Below are 17,084 nucleotides of genomic sequence, written 5' to 3' on the forward strand. Positions count from 1 at the left end.
ACGCCTCTAGCCAGCACCTCAACGCAACACACAAAGACACAATCTGATGTAGAGGACAGTGAAACACCACAACCAACTATTGCTGACCAGCTCCTCTCTTCACACGATTCTGAATCTGACACTGATGACAGTGATGACTGGGAGGAGACAAGGGAACGTCCGTCTCGTTTTAACACACTGAAATCACTCAAGACACAACACGTGGAAGGACGACGATTGTCTTTGAGAAACAAGTTGCCCCAGGACCTGAAATCATCAGATCAAACTCCATCCGTGAAGAGTCAGGAAGACACAGGGAAGAAAAGCTGTAGTTGTACAGAGTGTGGCAGAGTCTTTGTTCAAATTAGTCATCTGAAACGTCACATGATGATTCATACAGGTGAAAAACCTTTTGCTTGTACACTTTGTAAACAAAGATTCAGTAGAGATGGTAATCTGAAGACACACATGAGCACTCATACCGGCAAAAGACGGTTTGCATGTATGGTTTGTGAACACAGATTCTGTCAAATTTCACATCTGAAACAACACATGAGGACGCATACAGGGGAAAAACCATTTGCTTGTACAGTTTGTGGACACAGATTCAGTCAGTCTTGTGATCTGAAGGTACACGTGCGCATTCATACAGGGGAAAAACCTTTTGCTTGTACACTTTGTGAACGCAGGTACAGAAACTCTTCAGCTCTGAATGTACACATGAGGGTTCATACAGGCGTAAAACCATTTGCTTGTACAGTTTGTAAACACCGATTCGGTCATAGTTCAGATCTGAAGGTACACATGAGGATTCATACAGGGGAGAAACCATTTGCTTGTACAGTTTGTGAACAAAGATTCAATCAATCTTCAAATATGAAGGTACACATGAAGACTCATACAGGGGAAAAACCATTTACTTGTACAGATTGTGGACAGAGATTCAGTCGGGCTTCACATCTGATCGCACACACGAGGACCCATACAGGTGTAAAACCATTTGCTTGTACAGTTTGTGGACAAAGATACAGTCATGCTTCAAATCTGAAGGGACACATGAGTACTCATACAGCTGAAAAACCGTTTAGTTGTACAGTCTGTGAAAAAAGATTCCGTCAAACGGCAAATCTGAGGAAACACATGAGGATCCATACAGGTGTAAAGAATTTTACTTGTACAGTTTGTAAATACAGATTCAGTCAATCTTCAGGTCTGACGGTACACATGAGAACTCATACAGGCGAAAAACCATTTGCTTGTATAGCTTGTGAACAAAGATTCAGTCAATCTTCAAATCTGAAGAAACACATGAAGACTCATAGAGGAAAATAAAAAGGTGGGTTTTTTTTTCAAAATGCAAGAAAATTGGTATTCAGACGGGTGAATTTTGTAGTTGAACAGTAGCCTGTTCTTTATTTCTTTTAGTTTTTTTAAGAAGTAATCTGAGAATACTGAATAAATCTAAATACTGAAGCTGTGGAAACACACAATCTGATGTCACCATGATGGTTAAATCAACACTATTGGAAACTGTTTATTTACAGTTTCAATGTATTTGAATGCGTTAGTCATACACGTATGGCCAAAAGTATGCATGCAATTTGTCTAATTAGTTATTTTTGCCACCATATGTTTCATGTTTAACCAAAACCAGGATGAGAGAACACATCACTCCAGTTTTAGCCTCGCTAAACTGGCTCCCGGTTGCTATTAGGATTGATTTTAAAATTATTTTACTGGTTCCGTCATACCTCTACAACTGCCTATCTAGACATGTTCCAAACCGCCCCCCTCAGGTTTTCTAGTGCAAACCTGCTCGGTGCGCCTAAAATGACCTACAAAAAAAGCAACATTTTGTTTTAACAGGGCGACTGCCTCGAATAAACTCCCAGTGCACCTTATGCAGGCTGGCTCTATAGACGACTTTAAAGCACAACTCAAGACCCATTTCTTCACTTTTAGCTGATTTTAAATCCCTATGTTTTTACTTTTTGCCTCTAGCTGGTCTAGGGTCAAGTTCTTATTGAAGTTTTGAATGTTTTGAGTGTTTTGTGTTTTTTCTTTTTTTTTCTGTTTAAAGCCCCTGATACACGTAGCAATTCTTTTTCATCAATATCAACCAGCAACGACCAGAGGCGCCAATTGAGTATGGCTAGGTATGGCAGTTGCCATACCTTGGCTTAAGGAAAAAAGAAAAAAAATCACGCCTGTTCATAAGGTATGGCAACATGACTGGTGTCTTCATTCAATGACGCTGCCAAGGGCCATACCCAATTCACTCTTTGTCAAGTCCCACCCCCTGTCGCTCTGTTACGAAGTGGAACAAAAAAGTCTTCCCTCCATCCACTCTCATTGTAAAAATTAGATTTTTCATAGCCTCATATTGCTATTTAAAGAACAAAAAGAAAAAGATCTATGTGATATTACAAAAATATACAGTAAACTGGGGTTTTCCCCCGGAAATACATATTTTTAAAAATACCGTACCGCGCATCACTGCACCATGTCTATGCAAGGCTTTTTTTAAATAATTTCAACAAATATTCACTGTGTATTGACTCCATTGTGTTCCAAAATGTTCCTATTTATCATGACAAAGCTAAAAATAAAATAAATATAAATTTAAAACTACAGTACACTCTTTCCATTTATGTGAATGAAAGAAAGAGGGCTTTGTCCCACTGCATAACTCCACACCCGGTAGCAAAAGAGAATAATTTTTCTGGTTGGCCAGTCATGGACCAATCAGAAGGCTGACAAAGGGTGAATTGACGCCTCTGGTCGTAACTGGTTGATATTGATGAAAAAATTGCTACGTGTATCAGGGGCTTTATTAACCATGTATACCATTTCTGTTTGCACTGTAAAGCCCTTTGAGCTGCATTTCTTGTCATGATAGGTGCTATATAAATAAAGTTTATTATTGTTATGTTCAAGATGTTTTATGTGCCATGACATGTGCATATTACATTTTTTAGATTTTCCAATACAAATGTAAGAGAAGCCCCCCAACACGCACACACGCAATTCCTTTTAATTTACCATATCCATCCTTTTGTTTTCCGTATCACAGAAGTCATAGTCAAGGGCTTTTAAATAATACTCATTCCGGTATATATTCCATATCTCCCGGTTTAGGGAGTCTTACTGGTCTGTTACAGAAAACATTTGGTTGTTAAATTTTTTACATCTTATTTTATGACAGAGATCAATTTCTTTCTTACATTACAGAAGAGTCTGTGTGTGGCTAATGCAATGTTAGCTAAATAACAAACGAGAAAGAGATTATTAGCATTAGAAGATAAACAGTATCCACTTTTGGGAGATACCATGAGAGTGTATACTGTGTGTGTATATAAGATATAAACTTCTTAACCCATTTAGGACGGGAACCCCTATTTGTAGCTACCGTATACCTTTCAAGACAGGAACCCCTTTTGGGGTTCTTGTTGCTAAGTACAGTAGGCCATAATAGAAGCAGAGTGGTTCAATGGATTCTGTTACTAGTATTGAGTATGCTATATAACATACTCACATTTTAGCAATTGTGGATGCCATCTTGAACATTATGCCCTTCCTTTTTTCTACAATTTTAGTATGTTATTTAGCATGAATAAAATAAAATGTATTAAAGAATATAGGCTACTTATTGTCACATTTTAATATAAAAATATATCGTAGCACAACATATTGTGACACCAGGGAGGTGTCACATCTCTTGGGGAGGGTCATTGAATTCGAGGTCGCACCATCTGTCTTGGCCATATATCGATTCTGTTAAAGGCTGCTGAAGGAGCGCTGTTGAAATGAGACTTGGGTAAGCACTTCATTTTTGAAATCTGACATCTGTAGCTCAAACTGTTGCTCTTTGTCTACCTCGCTAGATGCAAAGTATAGGTGGCAACATGACGGTCATGTATATGGTCGTCATGTTTCAGGGCTAACCCCTATCTATACCCCTAAAACACTGGATGGAATACTTTCCTGCTGAACATTGAATGTCTCCACCACCAGAGGGCGACATTATGTGTTTTTCTTTACATCAGAGCTGTCCAAGAATGGACAGAATAGAGTATTCTGAGTGACATATATTCACCAGCATGGTACTCTCAGAGAGAGAGAGAGATTTGTGTGATTTCCCAGGATGAATGGCTGCTAGAACAACTGTCCAGCAGACATTGTAGTCACATGCATGCTGTAACGATGGTCAGATAGGCACCTAGCTCTGGTCCATAGCGTTAGTGGAGTTCTCCCTAACGCTATGTTCCTCTACCTCCGTATTCCTTGGCAAAACCGGAACACCCCGCCGTCTGGTCCAAAAATAACAAAAACCGTTTCGCCCCTCATCAAACCAAAGGTATCAGTGGACAGTTGAAAGCTTACTCTACTTAGTGGACGAGGTCTGACCCCCCCACCACACGATTAAAATACATTTCTAAGGCAAAATGAAAAATATTCCACCGGATGGAGACGCTCTTCCATGTTTTTACGAAACAGCGCTTCCAACGTCGCAGAGTTGAATAACACCCAGTGAGACTAATGCTCATTGTAATTCGGTCCTCTGACCTGCGCGGCAGTAGTGAGTTGGCACCTTGATGGCGACGACAAATAGTGAAAAACGAGAAGAAATGGAGTCTCCATCCGGTAGAATATTTTTCATTTTGCCCTAGAAATGTATTTTAATCGTGTGGTGGGGGGCTCAGCCCGCGTCCACTAAGTAGAGTAAGCTATCAACTGTCCACTGATACCTTTGGTTTGATGAGGGGCGAAACAGTTTTTGTTATTTTCGGACCAGACGGCGGGGTTTTCCGGTTTTGCCAAGGAATACGGAGGTAGAGGAACATAGCGTTAGGGAGAACTCCACTAACGCTATGGACCAGAGCTAATAGGCACCCATGGCCCAGAGCTACTTGATGTTTAAGATCAGAATCAGTGTAGAGGTTACATGTTCAAATCTCAGTCCTCCTACATTGACAGTCCTCCTTTGACATTTTCAAAGTTATAATACAAAAGGAGTACTCAAAAGCTCTAGTAAATGCCTCCATTGAGAAACTGTAGTGGTCTGAGGATCAGACTCTCAGTGCAGATGTTCCATGTTCAAATCTCAGTCCTCCTACAGTGCAATACAGGAGTACTTTGACATTTTCAAGGCTAAAATACAAGAGAACAAGTCAAAAGTACGAGGAGATACCTGTTGAGGGCCCAAAGGTGCCTTGGCTCAATGGTGTAGTACGCTTCATCGGATGCTTTCGCTACAGACAGGTCGCAGGTTCAAGTCCCATGCCTTCAAGGTACACAGAGGACCATTGGTGAAATTCAATTGACTTTTTTTCATGTGACTGTCAATTCTTGGAATCCAGAAAAAAGTCAGTTGAATTTCACCATTTAAAACTTCTTCCTGTAAAAGTATATCTGGACAGAGTTATTTCAGATATAACCCTACACCTTTACTTCTCTGGAAACGGGGAGGGACACCCCTCCCGATGGTCCTCCATGTACCTTTGGCATGGGAGTTGAACCTGTCTGAAATCAAGGACCGGGACAACCGATAAAGTGCACCACACCATAAAGCCAAGGCACCTTTGGGCCCTCAACAGGTATCTCCTGGTGCTTTTGAGTTGTTCTCTTCTATTTTAGCCTTGAAAAGGTCAAAGGACTGCAGGAATGGATTTGAACATGTGGCCTCTGCATTCGGAGTCTGATGTTTAAACCACTCAGCCATCTCCCACAGCAGACTCTATCTGGTGCTTTGAATACTTCTTTTGTATTTTAACCTTGAAAAGCAACAACAATGATCTGTACGAGAACTCAGATCTTTAGACCACTAGATGCATTTTCTAGTGCTTTTGACTAACTCTTTTATATTTTAACCTTGAAAGAAATGTAAACGTAAAACAGCAACATAGGAGGAGTGAGATTTGAACACAGAAGCTCTGCACCGAGAGTCAAATGTCTAGACCACTACACCATCTCTCAACATAGATGGCTCCTGGTGCTTTTGATTAATTCTTCTGTATTGGTTCAAATACAAAAGCATTACTCAAGAGCACTCAAAAGTTAGTGAGAGATGGAGTAGTGGTCTAAAGATCAGACTCTCGTTGCTGATGTTCCATGTACAAATCTCAATCCTCCTACATTGCTGCTTTACTTTGACATTTTCATGGGTAAAGTACAAAATAATTACTCAAAAGCACCTGATGTTTTGTAGGTTGGAGATGGTGTAGTGGTCTAAAGATCAGACTTTAGATGCAGAGGTTCTGTGTTCAAAACCCAGTCACCCTACTAATTGCTGCTCTAATACTTGGATCTTTTCAAGGTTAAAATACAAGTTAAGTACTCAAAAGCACCAGCTGATGTTCACAGTGAGAGGTGGCCTAATGGTCTAATGCTCAGACTCTTAGTTAAGAGGTTCCATGTTCAAATCCCACTCAACTTACAGTCCATCTCTGGAGTACACTGACCTTTTTAAGGCTAAAATTGTCTCAATTTTTCTCAAATTCTTCCAGTGCTCTGAAGGCATGTAGGTAGGATTTTTTTTTCTGTAAAATCTCTGTTGGACAGAGTTCTTTCAGATATAACCCCCCACCTTTAGCTCTCAGGAAACAGGGGGAGGGACACCCCTCCACAATGGTCCTCCGTGTACCTTGGGCATGGGACTTGAACCTGTCTGAAACCTGCCTGTAACAGGGACAACCGATCAAGCGACCATACCATTGAGCCAAGGCACCTTTGGGCCCTCAACAGGTATCTCCTGGTGCTTTTGAGTTGTTCTCTTCTATTTTAGCCTTGAAAAGGTTAAAGGACTACAGGAATGGATTTGAACATGTGACCTATGCATTGGGAGTCTGATGTTTAAACCACTCAGCCATCTCCCACAGCAGACTCTATCTGGTGCTTTGAATACTTCTTTTGTATTTTAACCTTGAAAAGCAACAACAATGATCTGTACGAGAACTCAGATTTTTAGACCACTAGATGCATTTTCTAGTGCTTTTGACTAACTCTTTTATATTTTAACCTTGAAAGAAATGTAAACGTAAAACAGCAACATAGGAGGAGTGAGATTTGAACACAGAAGCTCTGCACCGAGATTCAAATGTCTAGACCACTACACCATCTCTCAACATAGATGGCTCCTGGTGCTTTTGATTAATTCTTCTGTATTGGTTCAAATACAAAAGCATTACTCAAGAGCACTCAAAAGTTAGTGAGAGATGGAGTAGTGGTCTAAAGATCAGACTCTCGTTGCTGATGTTCCATGTACAAATCTCAATCCTCCTACATTGCTGCTTTACTTTGACATTTCCATGGGTAAAGTACAAAATAATTACTCAAAAGCGCCTGATGTTTTGTAGGTTGGAAATGGTGTAGTGGTCTAAAGATCAGACTTTAGATGCAGAGGCTCTGTGTTCAAAACCCAGTCACCCTACTAATTGCTGCTCTAATACTTGGATTTTTTCAAGGTTAAAATACAAGGTAAAGTACTCAAAAGCACCAGAACATGTTTACAGTGAGAGGTAGCCTAATGGTCCAATGCTCAGACTCTCAGTTAAGAGGTTCCATGTTCAAATCCCACTCAACCTACAGTCCATCACTGGAAAAATGTAGGACATCTTTCACCATTTTTGAAGCTTGTGATTGGCTGAGCCGGAGGCGAATTTCTAAAATCTAGGAGAGCTAAGGCAAAACCACGCCCCGGACTCATTTTTGAAGCTTGTGATTGGATGAACCGGAGATAGGGAGCGCTCCATTGTAGTCACTTGGACCGCGGCAGAGGTGCACCAAAACTTGAACCTCTCCTTAACCGTTCCTAACCCTAACCCCAACTCTAACCCTAACCTTAACCCTAACCCTAACTCTAACCTTAACCTCAATAAAACTAACGCTGGTGAATGCTAACCTGCCGACGCTGGTGAGTAGCTAACCTGCCGACGCTGGTGAAAACGAACGCTCCTTGCCTTAGCTCTCCTAGAATTTAGAAACTCGCTACCCGGACGTCCATACGACGTCGCTACAACCTCGTCCCCAAAAAAAAAACCTATTTTTCGCTGCTTGGTCACAGGCTCTCTCACCACCACGCAGCGGACGTTCATAAAACCACGCATTTTGCTGCCTTGCAACCAGCGGACCATTGAAATACAAAGTCAATCACAAAATAATACAACAATATTCTATAGTAGTTTGTGATCAGGTTCAATAGCCTAATAGATAGGCTTGAAAAAAGTCAAATTCTGTCTCTTTTCTATTTATATATATATATATATACATACACATACATACACACACACACACACACATACACACACTCGGGTCATCAACAGGTATCTCCTGGTACTTTTGACTTGTTCTCTTGTATTTTAGCCTTGAAAATGTCAAAGCACTCCTGCATTGAACTATAGGAGTACTGAGATTTGAACATGGAACTTGTGCACTGAGTCAGATCTTCAGACCACTACACTATCTCTCTCTGCAGGTGTTTCCTAGAGCTATTGACTACTCCTTTTTTATTATATTGAAAATGTCAAGGTAGTATAGCATTGTATTTTGAACACGTCACAGAACATCTGAACTTAGAGTCTAATGTTTAGACCACTAAACCATCTCCGGCTGCAAGTCTGTTCTGTTGCTCTTGAGTAGTTCTTTTGAATTTTTTAACCTTGAAAATGACAAATTACTTACTAGAACAACATTAGAAGACTGAGATTTGAACATCTAACCCGCGAGACTGATCTTCAGACCACTAGTCTCGCAATGCAGGTGGTGTTTTCTAGAGCTTTTGAGTATTCCTTTAAATTTGTATTTTAACCTTGAAAATGTGAAAATACAATGTAGGAGGACTGAAATGTGATCACAGAACCTCTGCAATGAGAGTCGTATGTTTAGACCACTACTCCACCTCTCACTGTGAGGTTGCCTTGGTGCTTTTGAGTAATTCATTTGTATTTTAACCTTGAAACTGTCAAAGTACTAGAACGTTGGAGGACTGAGATTTGAACATGGAAACTCTGCGCTGAGGGTCTGAGCTTTAGACCAATGTGTTTCTGGTGCTTAAACTTGAAAACATTAATACTATAGCAATGTAGGAGGACTGAGATTTGAACATGTAACCTTTGCACAGAGTCTGATCTTTATGTGACCTGGTGCAGATTAGCATTGATCAAATGACCATTACCAGACAACGCCACCTCGAGGAAATCGAGGAATTGTAATACTCAGTACCATGTAAACTTGGGCTCCCCACAAACAAGTACGAAACAAGGGTTTGAGACTTAGAAGTTCCCCAAATACAAGAGGGTTTTATTTAACTTTTTCAGCAACAGCAGACTTTAATAGCAATAGCAGTATTTAAAAGTAAAAAACGATATATAAGCAAGTCAATAATAAGAGCTTAGTCTGTGTACAAATACATTCGATATCAAGTATAGCTGAGGCCAAACTGGTCCAAAATCATCAATTTGGTGCACTTGGTGAAGAGTTTCTGATTTTTGGTATGGTGTTAGGTATGGGTATAAGGTTTTCAAAAACCATCGCAAACAAGTTGGGCTCGCCCCCTAGTGGTCTGTTTGCAATGAATTCAATAGTAGATTTGTTAGTATATGGTTGAAACCCCAAATAATTGATAAAAGAGATTTCTCAATGGATTCTGTTACTATTGGGTATAATAGACAACATACTAAAAGTTTAGGAAAAAATAACTACCGGAAAGGCACCATTTTCAAGATGGCGTCCACGATGACTGCCAGGAGCTTAAAATGCCTATGAACTGGGTTTTATTGTGTAAAATATCATAAAAAATATGCACTTGGTGAAGAGTTTTTGAATTTTGGCATGGTGTTAGGTATGGGTATAAGGTTTTCAAAAACCATTGCAAACAAGTTGGGCTCGCCCCCTAGTGGTCTGTTTGCAATGAATCAGATATTTAATAGGTCAGTATATTTTAGACCACTAGGGGTGAGCCCATCTTGTTTGCGATAGTTTTTGAAAACCTTATACCCATACCTAACACCATGCCAAAATGTAAAAGCTAGTTACCAAGTGCATATTTTATATGAATATTTACACATTAAATAGGCATTTTTAGCTACTGGCAGCCATCGTGGACGCCATCTTGAAAATGATGCCTTTCCGGTAGTTATTTTTTCCTAAACTTTTAGTATGTTGTTTATCATACCCAATAGTAACAGAATCCATTGAGAAATCTCTTTTATCAATTATTTGGGGTGTACTAACAAATCTACCATTGAATTCATTGCAAACAGACCACTAGGGGGCGAGCCCAACTTGTTTGCGATGGTTTTTGAAAACCTTATACCCATACCTAACACCATACCAAAAATCAAAAACTCTTCACCAAGTGCAGATTTATTATGAATCTTTACACATTAAAACCCAGTTTATAGGCATTTTCAGCTCCCGGCAGCCATTGTGGACGCCATCTTGAAAATGAAGCCTTTCCGGTAGTTATTTTTTCCTGAATTTTTAGTATGTTGTTTATCATACCTATGCTGCCCTCGCAACACGTGCCTCTGTGTAGCTAGACAGCTAGTTAACAGTTCCTGGGATCCACCAATAAACACACAAGGCTTGACTTTTCTTGCTTATTTACTGAAGTCTCTGCAGGATTTTGTAAAACTGAAACAGTACAGAAAATAGAAACACACATACAATGAATTAGTAAACAGGTCCAAAATATACACTGTAGTGTGAGAAATAATATACAGTACATACAGTACTATTTGCATTTAAACTAGTTACACAATGTTCCAAACACAGAATATTGTCACTGCTGCAGGACAGGCTAGCATGAAATGCAGAACACAAGTGCTCACACACTTATCAAACCAAACAATTAAACCAGCTTGCACAGAAAAGATTCAAACATCAAGTTTGACATGAAATGCAGTTGTTACACCAATTAACTACAACTTAAATGTACTTACAGACAAATAATGTCCAAGGCAAAAACGTTTTAAGAAGATTCTCAGCAGACCATGTGTACAGCTCACTTGTTTACTGGAGAAATGCTGGCTCTACTGACTTAAGTTTCACTTTCGCTTTGACTTTATACCCTTTTAGCCTAACCACTAGATGGCAGTACAAACCATATGAACTGATACAATGAACTTCACTTTTACCTTGACTTGACATATTAACTTATTAAATGACAGAAATATTTATACCTTTTTAAACTTAGATTTTTAACCAATCTGCCGTTGCGAAGGCAGCACACTCCCCGCTTTGGTACAATAACATTGTATCAATACAAAAATATCAACCTTAAAGGAAAGTCCTTGGACGCAAGTAGCAACATAAGAGTTCTTTCATTAAGTCTCCTCTGACAGGAGGACTACAATCTCTGACGCTGACCTCAGAAACACCTTGACAACTGTCTTTCAGAGCTTTGGTGAACTTGTCAGTTTGCATGAATTCAATCAGCTCAGAGTGTGACCATTTTGCAGCACATTTGCTTTGTAGACACTGACCTCTGATGGTTTGTGTACTGTCTCCAAGCACACTTCACCCACGATGACCCAACCTAGGTCTAGCCGCTGTGCGTAATGAGCATTGTGGGTCCCGTTTATTTGCTCACGCACCTTGTGCACCCTTAAGATGTCTCTTCCTAAGAGCAGGAGGATTGGAGCGTCTGGGTCCACGGGTTGAATCTTCTTAGCAACTGGCTGTAGGTGTGAATGATGGTGTGCAATTTCTGGTGAGGGTATTTCTGTCCTATCGTCAGGTACCATGTCACACTCGATTAGGGTTGGTAGAGGAAGCTGTAATGTTCCATCAACAGACTCGATGATGAAGTTGCTGGCTCTTCTGCCTGATGTCTCTGTTCTCCCTGAACAGGTTCTCAGTGTATATGGAGATGAATTGGCCTTGACTTTGAAGAGGTCAAAGAACTGTGTCTTGGCAAGAGACTTGTTACTTTGCTCATCGAGCACCGCATACATCTTAATAGCATTCTCTTTTTTCCCTGCAGGGTACACTTTAACCAAGCAGATCTTGGAACAGGAGCGTGGGCTTTCTCCACTTACACATATCTCTGTGCAGCTTGAAGTGACTGAACTCTCATTTGGCTCCCTGCTGTCCGCCTTGTCAGCCTGGATACTCTCTGTAGCTGCTGGAGGAGGAGGACCTGGATGCAAGGCAGAGATGTGTTTGTCACTATTGCACTCGAAGCACTTGATAAACACCTTGCAGTCTTTTGCTGTATGTTGTGTGGACCCGCAACATCTGTAGCAAATGCGGTTCTCTCTAAGGTACGCTTTGCGCTCTTCCATGGGTTTGCCTCTGAATACTTTACACTTCTTCAGTGGGTGGGGCTTATAGTGTATAGGACATTGCCTGTCTGGTTCCGTCAATTCCTGTTGAGCTGGAATGGTTTCACTATCATCTGACGATTCTTCATCAACATCAGTTTTGTGTGCGCTTATAGCGGCTTTCCAGCAGGACTTTGCATGTTTCTCTGTTTGTGGTGTACCATAACTGTCAGGGGTGGGAGAAGAGAAGCTTGGGTCATTCCTCACCTTTGCCTGGTTCCTCACGAACCTGGAGAAGACACAAAAAGGTGGAAATGCCACTCTATTCTCCTCTTTGTACTTGAATCCCAGAGCTGTCCATTTCTCCTGGAGGCTGTATGGGAGTTTTTCTACGATGGGTTTTACCCCACGAGCAGTATCCAAATATGAGAGGCCTGTTAGGTAACCATCCTCTTTGGCACACTCCAATTCCAGCAGAATGTCGCCTAGTTCTCTTAGCTTGATATTGTCTCTGTTATTTAGTTTTGGGAAGTTGTCAATCTTTTTTAGCAATGCATCCTCGATGACCTCTGGTGCCCCATAACATTCTTCAAGGCGTTGCCAAACGGTGTAGAGGCCTGCTGCGGGTTTGAGAACGTATACAGAGCGAATGGTTTTCGCTTGTTCTGATGACTCAGGTCCGAGCCATTTTGTCATCAGGTCCAGTTCTTCCCTGGCGGACAGATTCAAGTCCTTAGTTGCACTGTGAAAGGACGCTTTCCATGACATGTAATGTTCAGGTTGATCGTCAAATTGAAGCAGACCTGAACTCACCAATTCTCTGCGCATCAGGTATCTGGCAAAGTCTTGTGCACCTGGAGGCTCAGGTGAGTAGTAGTCTTTAGCTGGATTGTCTGAGTGCTGCGGAAGATTGAGGTAAGTCTTAGTTGGTTGTGTGATTTTTGTTGGCACTTCTTCTTTAATTTCAACACTTCCATGCAGGGGACCTTGGTCGCCAGGCACGTTAGGCGAGTGCCTGGGACGCTGCTGCTCTTTAGTATTTTGTAGTGAGGGGTGAGGCTTCTGGAGAACAGATGACGTTGTCGCTTGGTTTGGAAGCTGGTGCACTTTAGTATGTTGTGTTGAGGTGAGAGGCTGCTGAAGAACAGATGACATTGTCGCATGGTTTGGAAGCTGCTGCACATACTCTCTAGTGTGTTGTGCTGAGGTGAGAGGTTGTTGAAGAACAGGGACTTCCTCGTCTTCCTCCCCGCTTTCACTCTCTTCAGCTTCCAAGTAGGCTGCGGCTTCGGCGGAGGCAACAGCAGCAGCTTTCTGTGACTGGAGAATGTAGAGGTTGGCGTCGACTTCAGCTCTTTGTTTGTCACATGCAGCCTTTTTCCTCCTCGCTGCAGCCTCAAACTCAGCTACTTTCATGCTCGCTGCAGCCTCTTGTTCAGCCTCTTGTTCATCAAGTTCAGCCTTGTGCCTCATCGCTGCAGCTTGTTTTTCAGCAAATGCCACTTCAGCCTGAGCAGCCTTTGCCTTAGCATGTGCTTTTACATATAATAAAGATACTGTTGAGGATCGTGATGACTTACTGGATGCTGTAGAGGCTGTTTTAGATTTAGATTTAACTGACTTGAATGACTTGTGAGAAGACTTGATAGAATCTGCTTTGGGTACCTCGTGCTCCTCCTGCTGTCTGGTTAGTGTGGGGAGTTCTGAGGCCTCCTCCTCCTGCTGTCCGGTTGGGAGGTCTGTGGTCTCCACCTCTTCTTGTTTATCCTCAGCCTCCACTGTATAAATCCTTCCTGTGCGTGTACTCATGATTGCTGATTATAATCCTGTGTGCTTGAGCCCGCTGTGCTTCTTGTCTTTTTACTATGCTGCCCTCGCAACACGTGCCTCTGTGTAGCTAGACAGCTAGTTAACAGTTCCTGGGATCCACCAATAAACACACAAGGCTTGACTTTTCTTGCTTATTTACTGAAGTCTCTGCAGGATTTTGTAAAACTGAAACAGTACAGAAAATAGAAACACACATACAATGAATTAGTAAACAGGTCCAAAATATACACTGTAGTGTGAGAAATAATATACAGTACATACAGTACTATTTGCATTTAAACTAGTTACACAATGTTCCAAACACAGAATATTGTCACTGCTGCAGGACAGGCTAGCATGAAATGCAGAACACAAGTGCTCACACACTTATCAAACCAAACAATTAAACCAGCTTGCACAGAAAAGATTCAAACATCAAGTTTGACATGAAATGCAGTTGTTACACCAATTAACTACAACTTAAATGTACTTACAGACAAATAATGTCCAAGGCAAAAACGTTTTAAGAAGATTCTCAGCAGACCATGTGTACAGCTCACTTGTTTACTGGAGAAATGCTGGCTCTACTGACTTAAGTTTCACTTTCGCTTTGACTTTATACCCTTTTAGCCTAACCACTAGATGGCAGTACAAACCATATGAACTGATACAATGAACTTCACTTTTACCTTGACTTGACATATTAACTTATTAAATGACAGAAATATTTATACCTTTTTAAACTTTGATTTTTAACCAATCTGCCGTTGCGAAGGCAGCACAATACCCAATAGTAACAGAATCCATTGAGAAATCTCTTTCATCAATTATTTGGGGTTTGAACCATATACTGATGTATGTAATATTTGATTCATTGCAAACAGACCACTAGGGGGCGAGCCCAACTTGTTTGCGATGGTTTTTGAAAACCTTATACCCATACCTAACACCATACCAAAAATCAGAAACTCTTCACCAAGTGCACCAAATTGATGATTTTTGACCAGTTTGGCCTCAGCTAGTAACAATAAAATCAAATAGACTTTATCTATTGGCTGGAGTACCGCAGGACTGCTAAACAGGGAGGGGGTTAAACTGATAGGACACCAACACTTGCCCAAACTAAATAAATAATCACACTAAAGTATAAAAAACGGCGACACCATGAAAAGATGTGTTCGCTTTCACTCAAAACCTTACTAGTGGGCTATATTAAGTGTCCTATATAGTGACCCCCTGAAGCCAGCTTGCTGTCAGCAGTAAGTAAGTTGCTTATAGTATATTATAGAAATTAAACATGAGAAATGGCTCAAACAAGAAACAAAACCATAAACACTAAACGAAACAAAACAGCAGTGGTGATCAGCTATGGGAATGAAAACACATTTTTAGAAAACAAATAAAACAAAGACATCAAATGATCAAACAAGGATCAAACTCAAACATCTATATACCTTAGTTGTCCTTCATATGATCCCCATGGACAATGGGAAACATGTGGCTTGTCACCTCAGGACAGCACAGCACTCGGCCTGGGTGAGTATAAACAATATATTAAAAACCAATCTAAACATTATAAATACAAACATAAAAGCCGACATTTACTCGGTAGAGAAACAATAAAACATAAAAACCCTGGGTTGTAACACCCTGCAGCTGTCAAACCCCCAAGCGTTTCTGTCTTGGGTTGCAGAGTGCAGACTGCACTTAAATACTAAGCATTATTGAGAGGAATGAGGAAATGAAATGCAGCCATGCAGGTGCCGCTACGGTGGCCCCACTAGCTCAAATCTAGCTGGCCACATTTATACCACTACACTATCTCTCATTGCAGGTACTTTCTGGTGCTTTTGAGTATTGTTTTGTATTTTAACCTTGAAAATGTCAAAGCACTGGACTAGAGCAATGTTTTGTAGGAGGCCTTATACTTGAACATGGGAACTCACTGCTGAAAGTCTGATCTTCAGACCACTACACCATATTGATACCAGCACTTCCACTCCACACACTTTGCACAGGTGTTATTTTTTGGGTCCGTTTGTCTCTGTCCCTTTTATGCGCATATATGGAGATCTCTAGATCTGCTGATGTTTATATCAGTATAAACATCGGCATATCTGTCGGATCGGAAATGGACAGCGCCACACCATTGTTTTCTACAGACCGCAAATGAAGCCTATGTTGCTATCTTTCTATTCTTCTGATTACACATACATCATGTCCTGGTATTAGCGACTAGGGAAAGCGGATCGACGTCACATGATTCCCTTGTTTGGCTCGGCAAATAATTGGATGTGTGTCTCAAAGGATATATTAATGGCAATTACTGCACTACAATACTTTACCATCTGTTGTACAGTATGATGAAATAAACCCATAAAATCTAATGTTCCATATTCAATTCCAATGGAGAAAGCTGTGTGTTGTACACCCGGAAAAAATATATATAGAACGTTCTCCATAACACTTAGCCAATCAGGAAGCAGCATTCTCGGTGCTAGCTCGAGGATTGGTCAAGCTTCACATGATAGTTAGCTTGCTGCAGAATATAGTCATGGCAACCACACTTCTAGTTAGTGTGGTTGCTGTAAGCAACACATTATAATTCTAGCCCAGTTTAACTTTTAATGTTCTGGTAGCCAATCAGGAAGTAGCATTAATGTTCTGGATAACGTTTAGCCAATCAGGAAGCAGTATTTTCTGTGACGTCACCATTATAGAGTAAGTCAATTGGGTTCAATGGGGGAGTGGGGCTAGCTTGAGGATTGGTCAAGCTTCCCATGACAATCTGGCTATTCAGACAATAAATAGACAACCACACTTGCAATTTCCAATTTCATCTTTCTAGACGTCAGATTCGTCTGGTTTCCTAGCCTCGCGTAGCCAGGCTTTACTCATCTGCAAAGAGAAAAGCCTGGTGACAATATAAGGCAGAAAGCGTTCAACTTCCGCCGGGTGAGCTACACCGGAAGTGAGCTTCCCCGGTTTTCCCCTAACGTAACTTCCGTTAAACGCAGCACTTCCGCTAGAAAT

The sequence above is a fragment of the Nannobrachium achirus genome, assembly GCF_963921795.1.
Source record: "Nannobrachium achirus genome assembly, chromosome: 13".
Taxonomy (NCBI): domain Eukaryota; kingdom Metazoa; phylum Chordata; class Actinopteri; order Myctophiformes; family Myctophidae; genus Nannobrachium; species Nannobrachium achirus.